We start from the raw sequence: 9,641 nt of genomic DNA, 5'->3' as shown, positions 1-9,641 counted from the left end.
GATCCCCCAACATTGCTGCAGTTGCCATCCTCTGCCCTGGACATTACTTTCACCTGCTACCCCGCCCGTCATTGCTTGCTTGTTATTTTATTTTGTCGTGTTTCATAAAGTTCAATCAAGTATCCTGGGACAAGAACAAACAGGGAAAAAGAGATGGAGGGTGTGGGGTCTTGAGCAGGCCTCAGTGAAAAAACTGCAAAATATGGCAACCGTCCTTGCAGTCCCTCTCCTTCATCCCCGACCTTCTTCTGCTGTCCCCTTGCCTTGTCTTTCATTCACATCCTTTATTTTCCTGTCTCTTACCTTTTTCCACCTCTTCTCTTCCTTCCTGTGTTCTCTTTCTGCCTTCCTCCCTGCATTTTACACCCCTGCCCTCCAGTCCTACTTTTCTCCCTTGATTACCCCTACATTCTTACCTGTATAAACAGGCACCTTAATTAGGCACGACTAGTCCGGAGACAGACAGTGAACGTGACTGTTGCCTTTACTCTCGTGTTTTATTAGAGACCTGCGAAGCGCGGCAAGGAAAATATGGCTGTCTGATCTCCGAGAAAACACATGTTTGGCATTGCTATAACAGGCCGCACAGAAACAATAAAATAAAAAAAAGAACATGCATTTGCAATGCAATAGGTCTCGCATATTCGCGAGTTTGAGCTATTGACATTACAAATGCCAATGCCTTTTAGTTTTGTTTTCATTTTTAAAACATAAATAAAAGGCATTGTCGTTTGCAATGCCAATAGCTTAAACTTGCGAAAATGCGAGACTTATTGCATTGCAAATGCTTGTTTCTTTTGAGAAGGTCATGACTGTCGCTCACCGTCTGTCCTGATCTGAAATTGTAACCAGCACATGGCCCAGATGTACACAGCGGGAAGAACATTACCTACCATAACTGCCATGTAGCCGTATCATGTTAGCACTTCAACACTTAAGCAAACGAAAATCCTGGCACCTATGATAGCGCTTCTTTGTCCATTCTAGGATTTAGGTGCTGTGTAAATGAGCCAGTAATTTTCAATTCTAGTAAAGTACACAACAATAAAAAGTATATATATATTTATATACACACACATATATATATATATATATATATATATATATATATATATATATATATATATATATATCTTTTATCAAAATCAACGAAAGTCGATTATTTATATTGCATGATATGAGCTAAGCATGGTTTAAGCTGTTTGTTTTGGATAGTTATTTTCCTTAGAATAGAAGCCGTAGGTGCCTACTTCGCCGCAGGTGCCTACTTCGCCGCAATCACATGCGCCGTTGAGTCAGGATTCACTGTTCTCTCACTGCTGTCTCGCTTCTACTTCCGGGTTAGGTGAGACGGCTCACTACTGTTTACGCACGTCCCTCCTTTTCTTCCACGGGAAATCAAGGACAGAAGCGCTCGGGATATGCGTGGAGCCTGGAATGGGTGGTTACCTGGAGGAGGATACTGTGAGTGGCACCGCCCACTGTGGGCGGTTCCTGTCGGCCTCAGACTCTGGCCTTGAGTCAGAGCAAAACCGGCTGGACCGGGAGAGCAGCAGCAGCTGGGAGTAGAAGTCGAGAGGCAGGGCAGAGGCGCCCACCCGCACGGATCGGAGGAGGAGGTGAGCGGAGAGGGGAAATGAGGCAAGTGCCCCCTGGAGCATGCAATGAGGCAGGAAGAGAGGTACGGAGCATTTTACATAGGTTAGGTGAGCCGGAGGAGGGGCGATAGGATGAGAAGAGGAGAGGCAGGTGAGCGAGGCTGGGGCAAGGTGGAGCCCTCGACGAGCAGCGGCGGAGGGGAGGGTTGGTGTGAGACCCGTGAAGTGTAGCCTTCACCAGGAGACGCCGCGTATGGAGACCATTCTTATCCTTTCAGTCATAGGTACTCTAAATAAATAGTAGTCCAATTGGAACATCCCATTAGAGTGAACTTGCAGGTAGTGAATCTTTTATACGACCGAGAAATTAAATACAAAGATAGAATAGTGCTTTAGTGTGCGAGACAGCAAATACCGTATCGCGACTGCATTTGACTATTTGTAGTGGAGAGTACGTTGCTGGCGCCTTTTACCAAAACTGGAGGTAATATTTAAGTAAAGTGAGCCTGCGGTGGTGGGCAATAGCTCGAGTACGAGGAAACCATGAGAACACATGTAGGGGTAGGTTGGACACCCCAGTATTAAGTGTCTGCTGCCATCATACCTCTTTAATTATGTCTACTCACCTTTTTCTTTATCCCGCCTTCCACTGAATAAAGGGACCTGCTGACGCCCCCTCCCGGTGTTGAAGGGATCCTCTCACCTATCTTCTGTCCCATTAACGATGAGATGTGTTTATGAACCAGCACACCAATAGCATCCCATTTCTGTATTTTACTTTATGTGAAGATCGCACTGTTGCCCAAAGGTCCATCGCCATGCGAAGATCTGTGGCTTGCTTGTAAATGACACCAGTTCACAGGTAGCCAGTAGGGCATCTGTGATTGACATATAGTTATCCTTGTGTTCTGCATTAGTTGGAGCAACGGTGCAACACAGTGAAGGCGACTGGCTTATAGGTTGTCTTGGTATTTGCTGTATTAGGCACGTCTTAATGATGATGGGGCAGGCTCAAGCATGGGTGTAGTCTCCTAAGTGTCCTTCAACACTCAGACCAAAACTCTGACTGGGCACACGTGTCCAGACTACGGACAGGTGCAAAGGTTCCTCTTTTCACAGGTAGTAGAAGCATGCGTTTAATTACTGGCAGCTGACTGTCGCCTTGACTCAATCTCCAACAGCTCTCGTTATCAACAGTTTTAAAGTCTACCTTTTATGTGTTGAGCCTCAGTTATTTTTCAGCCACTCAACCTCTTAAGCCAGACATTAATTTATTTATTTAATGCCGTGGGCTCAATGTGTATCATGAGTATATCACTTATGTTTTGAAATATCTCTTTCCAATACGCCGCTATTTGGGGACAACACCAGGCTAGATGCAAGATCCACTGGAGTGGATCACCTCGTTCCTCGCCGGAAGAACACAGAGAGGCCGCCTCCCCCCGTTTTGATCCGAGGCTACTGAAGTCATCTGTGGCGTTCCGCAAGGATCTTCACTCAGCCCCACCCTCTTCAACGTCTACATGAGACCTCTTGCAGCCATCGCACGCCCACACAACCTCAACATCATCTCTTACGCCGACGGCACCCAGCTGATCCTCTCCCTCACCAGAGACCCCAACATCGCCAGAACCTGCCTACACGAAGGGATGAAAGGCGTCGCTGAGTGGATGAAGAACAGCCGCTTGAAACTGAACTCAGACAAGACAGAAGTCCTCATCCTGGGACCATCACCCTCCGCCTGGGACGACTCCTGGTGGCCCCCAGCCCTGGGCACCGCACCCAAGTCAACCGACCACGCACGCAACCTGGGCTTCATCCTGGACTCCTCCCTCTCGATGACCAGACAAGTCAACTCCGTCTTCTCATCGTGCTTCAACACCCTGCGTATGCTCCGAAAGATCTTCCGATGGATCCCGACCGAAACCAGGAAGACGGTCACCCAAGTACTCGTCACCAGCCGACTAGACTACGGAAACACCCTCTACGCCGGAACCACAGCCAAGCTACAGAAAAAACTCCAACGCATCCAGAACGCCTCCGCCCGACTCATCCTGGACATCCCCCGACGCAGCCACATCTCCGGCCACCTGAAAGACCTGCACTGGCTCCCCGTCAACAAAAGGATCACGTTCCGGCTCCTCACCCACGCACACAAGTCTCTCCACGACCTGGGCCCCAAGTACCTCAACGACCGCCTGACCTTCTACACGCCCACCCGCCAGCTACGGTCCACCAGCCTTGCCCTCGCCGCCGTACCACGCATCCGAAGAGCCACCGCCGGAGGAAGATCCTTCTCTACCTGGCTGCCAAGACATGGAACTCCTTACCCGTCCACCTTCGGCTGACCCAGGACCATCTCGCCTTCAGGAGACAACCCAAGACCTGGCTGTTCGAGTGACACTTCCAACACTATGCATTAGGCCTAAGACCCATATGGAACAATTGTATAGGTGTTATATAGTATTGGTTAAGGAATTTGAAGTGGATTAACCTAAGTTTATAGTTTGGGGACAGTTGTTCAAGCTCCGCACAGCAGAACTTCCATTCCTCTTCTGTTATGTGTGGGTGTAGCGCCGTATTCCATTGCTCCCTATGTTTCGGAGTTATCACTGGATGGTGTGCGTGCATAGAGGTGTAGAGTCTAGTAATAAGCTTTTGCGCTGATGGTGTGGTGAAGATATTCTCCAATGCTTGCAGAGTGGCTGAAGGGTCTTGAAAATTATTGTGCATCTGGCGGCAAGATGCACGTATAGGATAAAGCAGTGTCTCAGAAAAAGAAGGGAGTAAGCACAGCTATGTCACACTCAACCGCCACGTGTGGCTGGAATAATAACTACAACCTTAAATTCAATAATGTCCAAAAACTCCCGATGGTTGAGCTGGTTCAGTAGACTGCCAGATGTATTATGGGCTGCCTTGGAATGGCACACTTTTATATGTGGATGTCGCCAATGTGAGCACATAATGTGCAAGAGCCACAGGCATGGCAAGAGTCCAATGGCTATTAATTGGAGCTTACATGTTAGAAGAATATGATCCATTCCAGAAAAACTATCTAATCACCTTGACACGTAACAATCATGTAGGTCAGCACTTTATATTCTGTAGTACTGAAGGCAGTCGAAGAGGCAAATATGATCAAGTGTAGCCAGATCCGGGGCTGGAAGTAAATCCTAAATCATCCAGACCATAGCAATCGTTTTGATGAACAGCTGTGAATCAAGTCCATGTGTGTGAGAAGCTGGCCAGGTATATGATGTCCACTAATGTAAGTGGGCACCTTGCACCAGTCCAGGCAAACCTTATGGTGATTTAAGAGATCTTAGATAACCTTAGAAAGCACTCTAAGTGGTAGCTGTGGAGAGGAGCCGTCAGGCTTAGTCTAGAAGGAGTGTAAAGCAGCTTGTTTTACCAGAATACAACCTTATAGCATAGATTAAGTGACAAAGAACCACACAAGATAGTTATAAAAAGATGTATTTATTAAATAATACTCTCTAACACATTTAGATATTTCCTACCCGGAGATAATCACAATTCACACAATACTTTGCAAAGAAACACAGTAAATAGCACAGAATACACGGTGGGCCATTGGGGACGAAACCATATACTAAGAAAGTGGTATAAGAACCGCAACTCGGGTCAAGACAGTGTAGAGAGGACGTAGATGTGCTGGGCACCCATGGAACCACCCAAGGTGGGTAGATGGGGACTTCCACCACATAAACTAACTGGTCCCTATGTTTACTAGCCCAGCCTGTTACGGCGACCTTTACACGCCTTATGATTAAGGCTCCCTGTTTTCCATTTTTACTAATTTTTATAGCTAAATACAGACAGAAAAACATTTATTTTCCTATCTGTATTTATTCTTAAATGTAGATAAAAACAGAAATTGGGTTGGTTTTGAGTGATTCTAAATGATATCAGTCATGGCTGCCAGGCCAATAGCTGTGCGATTTGACAGGCAAGGAGATTAAAAAATAAAGGAAACTTAATAAAAAATAAAGGAAACTTAATAAAAGAGCTTTAAACAGCAGTTGATTTGCACAACCCGATACTAAAATTTGCATGATTTCTTATAAATGCATATTTTATTATCTGAGTGTGTATATATCATTGAGAACTGTTGGGTGTTCAGGCACACGTGTACGTTAACTGGTTAAATAAATGCAGCAATATACACATCACAGCTTGATTTTTTCACAAAACCTAAAGTAAATGTAGATAAATAATGGCAAAATTAGCAAAAAATAAATGTGGATAAATACAGACGGAAATGACAAAAATATAAATTCCATAAAATTGGGAGCCCTACTTCTGATAAGTGTTTCTGCACTGAAGAAACACTCTAGCTACTCTGTTCATCTTGTATTATGGATCCACCCAATTGTTTGAGAAAATTTACAGAATGGCCTCACACACCATCCAGGTGTCGGGCTTCATCATCGGCCATTCCACGTTCACCAAAGAATCCTCTAATGGCAAACAAGTCCGCACTAGGGCTGTCATTCTAGCATTAGCAGGAATCTGAGAAGAAAAGAGAAAGGGGCACAGTACTAAAAATCCCTGCCGCCTACTGGTTACATTTTAGAACCTTTATTCCTTCATGGAAAAGGGATGGTTAAAAAGCAGATGAACAACAATAGCCCTGTTTTGGTGCTAATTGTTTGATTATAAACAATCCGGTCTGTTAAGTCCATCGGGTCCACATGTTTCAGCCCCCAAATTGGCCCCTACAGAGGTCTTGGGCTTTATTCAGGACCAAATTGTACCCTATTTGTCCCTACAGTGCTTCCCATGTGTTTTTTTTTAAAGTTTATTTATTTATTTATTATTCTTTTTTTATATATATATTATTTATTATTATTTTTTATTCACATGTGTGCTAATTTCCATGTATACAATACCCGGTTGGCCCTTGGTCCACTCTCTGTCCTTTGCCAAGAGGAAACTATCTAGAAAACATAAGGATGGGTGGTTAAGTGAATACATTACACACACATATACACCAACACACCATTGAGCCCCCCCCCCCTTTTTTTAAGAGTAGCCAAAGTGCGTTTGTTTCAAAAGGTTTTGAGCGGACTGCTTACATTCCCAAATGCATTCGCCCTTGTGCGACGATCGTGAGTAATGCACACATTCACATACCCGTGCTCATGCACACTCCATTCTAAAACATACAATGTCTGCGCGGTGTCTTAATCAATTTCTGTAATTTTCACATAATTATACATTTATCTTTATGTCCTTTTGCGACATCTGTATACACCACATATATGTCAACACACTCTGTGATCTTACCCTGTATGGCTAAATCATGTGCCTCGTGGAAGGGTACTGGAGGGTGTCCTGTAATCCCACCCTCAAAAGGTTACACCAATTAGAAGGATCAACATTCATACAGAGAAATTAGAGAGCGGCACACGATTATGCTTAATTCGAGAGGAGCGCTTGTCACATATACGGCTTACTTTGTCCATGATCTCCCTTGCCGGATCACCTACAGTGTATCCCTATCCTCCTCCCGATGCTGCCGTCCCGTTTGTATTTTGCCAGCCTTGTAGTGCTTGGCCTCCCTTCGATTCAATCATCGATCGGCGACAGACTCTGGATCACTGAAAATGTATTCCTAAGCTACTGGAATCATCACTGAGTGTGTGATCTATGCTGTAGTGTATGCCAAAAAACTACAGTCGCCACAGATCATGGGCGTGGCAGGATCTTGTAAAGGTATTCTAGGTTTGTGAGCCAGCATAAATCAATATGTACTATTAAAGGGCTGGACTATGTTGCCGGAATTTTCACATAGGCAGTGCTAGGTGTTTTGGGAGCGGTTGTCCCAAGATATATGGTTAACGTAGAGGAAGTATCTGCCTTTGTCCTTCTGAGCTATGTTCTGTGTCTATTTTTTATTCTCTCTTAAGATAGATGGGGGGCAATTTTATAACAAGAAGTACGGAAGTAGTGTTTATACCAAATTAAATGGCGCCCTACTAGAAAGTTAGTTTTCACTGAATAGGTGTCGTCTGTTATGATTTTATAATAGGATAAAATAAGTGAACCGAACTACGCATGCGTCCACAGTATTCATCATTCAGACCATTGATATGAGTCTTAAATCAGTAAACCCATCTCTGTTCTCTTACGAAAAGTATTTTGCTCATGTCCCTTCCTGGTCTGTGTCTAAGGAGTTCTAATGTGACCCACTGTAGGTATGCATCTGTGTGGTGTAGAGCTGGGTAACGTTTTGTTAGGCATGTTGATGATTTTTTTGCATCTTATAGTGCTACGATGGTCATTGATTCTTAACCGAAACTTACATGTTGTCATACCAATATACCTTTTTGCAAACGGGCAGGTGATCATATAAGTATAGAAATGTAAATGTAGAGTAGATAGGGATCCCACGGAGTGCGTGTGCAGTCTGGGTACACGACTTCGTGCTCTGTACAAATCTACGAATAAGTCTCATTTCAGTTATTAAAGATTAAGGGCCCGATGTAGGTAAATCTAATTTACCACTTCTAAAATACCAAATCATACCGATTCGGTATTTAAGAAGTGGTAAATTAGAGGGGGGGAAATGTAGGTAATTCTGATTCGGTAAATACCGAATCGGTATCCCCCATTGATTCCTATGGGCCTTGAAGCCCATACCGAATCGGTATCCCCCATTGATTCCTATGGGCCTTGAAGCCCATAGGAATCAATGTGGAATACCGAATCGGTATTTACCGATTCGGTAATTACCTATTCTTGCAAGGGGGTGTCACTTTGACACCCTCTAGCACCCCAATTACAGGCTTGTGTGCCATGTGGCACACATACATGCCCTAAGGGCATGTCTGTTTGTCACATGGCACAGGTGTGCATGCACAGATGTGCATGCACACCTGGATTCGGTATTTTACCACCCAATTGGATTGGGTGGTAAAATACAGACTCTTGAAGGCCTGTGGCACTCTTCAGAGTGCCACCTACATCTCTATTTACCGATTCTGTACATTTACCGATTCGGTATTTTACCGAATCGGTAAATGTACAGAATCGGTAAAATTACCGAATCTGTACTTATGTAGCCCCTTACATAAGAAAACCGTAATACCGGTCGGAAACGGCTGAATTCTGCCATTTCCGACCGGTATTAGGGCTCCTACATCGGGCCCTAAGGCCCCCTTCCCAGTGGACCCTGAAAAAACCCCGGGGAAGACAGAAGGTTGGAGAACCAGCCCACCCGTGTATACCTAGTACCCACGTTACCTACACCAGGGAAGCCGGGTGCATAGGTGTGAAGTGGTGTTGGAAACCGTAGTCAAACTCCCCATTTATGCTATCTGCGATGCCATTAAGGGATGGTTGGTGATCTACAAATAGGGGGATCATGATAGATTAGTGCATAGTCTTCATCCCTCTAGAAACAACTTTTGGGTGAATTCAGCATGATAAACTCATTGTGACATAGTTTATGGACATTAATTCAATATTCTGATTCGCCTCACACTGAATGTAGAAATAAAATCTTAAGATAATTTATTGCCAAGCGAAAAGCTGCTATACACCCGTGACCTTCCCACCCTCGCTGAGGCCTACCGCTACAGTTTGCTTTTTATCTTGTCTCCTTTCATGTTGTGAATTCTCGTGTCTGCTTAGTTATTGCTTGGCTTCCTTATAGTGAATTACTATTTCTATGGTATGTGGATTACCCTTACTATGGGTGCTCTCTCTAAAATGAAAACTCGGCTACCCCATTAGAGACCAATTAAATGCAAGTCAGGAATTTGGCTCATTTCTATATATTGAAACCACCTTAGATTAAAGTGAGAATGTCCAAATACATGAACTCGGTTTGCTGTTCTCTCCTTCTGGGCACCATGTTTACTACATTGCCCGAGGCCACTCGGGTCGTTCTGCAAAGACTGTTCCCAATGGCACATACCACTGACTCAAGTATGAAGAGTGTCACTTAGCCCAACATTTGTAAGGCACGAAGTCTGCCCCGGCAAAGGCGGTAGAGGGGTAAGGGAGTGCGTG

General features: G+C 44.6%; 1 protein-coding gene across 9 annotated transcripts in view; it reads left to right on the top strand.

Moving 5' to 3' along the window:
• The first annotated feature begins 1,338 nt into the window (after positions 1-1,338).
• The window catches only part of EPN3 (epsin 3), a 421,892-nt gene continuing 413,589 nt past the window's right edge, over positions 1,339-9,641 (top strand). For 3 of the 9 annotated variants that reach the window (XM_078654450.1, XM_078654447.1, XM_078654442.1), the window contains exon 1: positions 1,506-1,641. The gene's annotated coding sequence lies outside the window, so the exon portion shown is untranslated. Of the gene's footprint in view, positions 1,682-9,641 lie in introns of all 9 variants that reach the window. The other 6 variants (XM_078654449.1, XM_078654444.1, XM_078654446.1 and 3 more) reach the window with 4 other exon arrangements.

Source organism: Lissotriton helveticus, chromosome 7 (genome assembly GCF_964261635.1).
Source record: "Lissotriton helveticus chromosome 7, aLisHel1.1, whole genome shotgun sequence".
Taxonomy (NCBI): Eukaryota; Metazoa; Chordata; class Amphibia; order Caudata; family Salamandridae; genus Lissotriton; species Lissotriton helveticus.
This window is presented reverse-complemented; position numbering and strand designations above follow the sequence as displayed.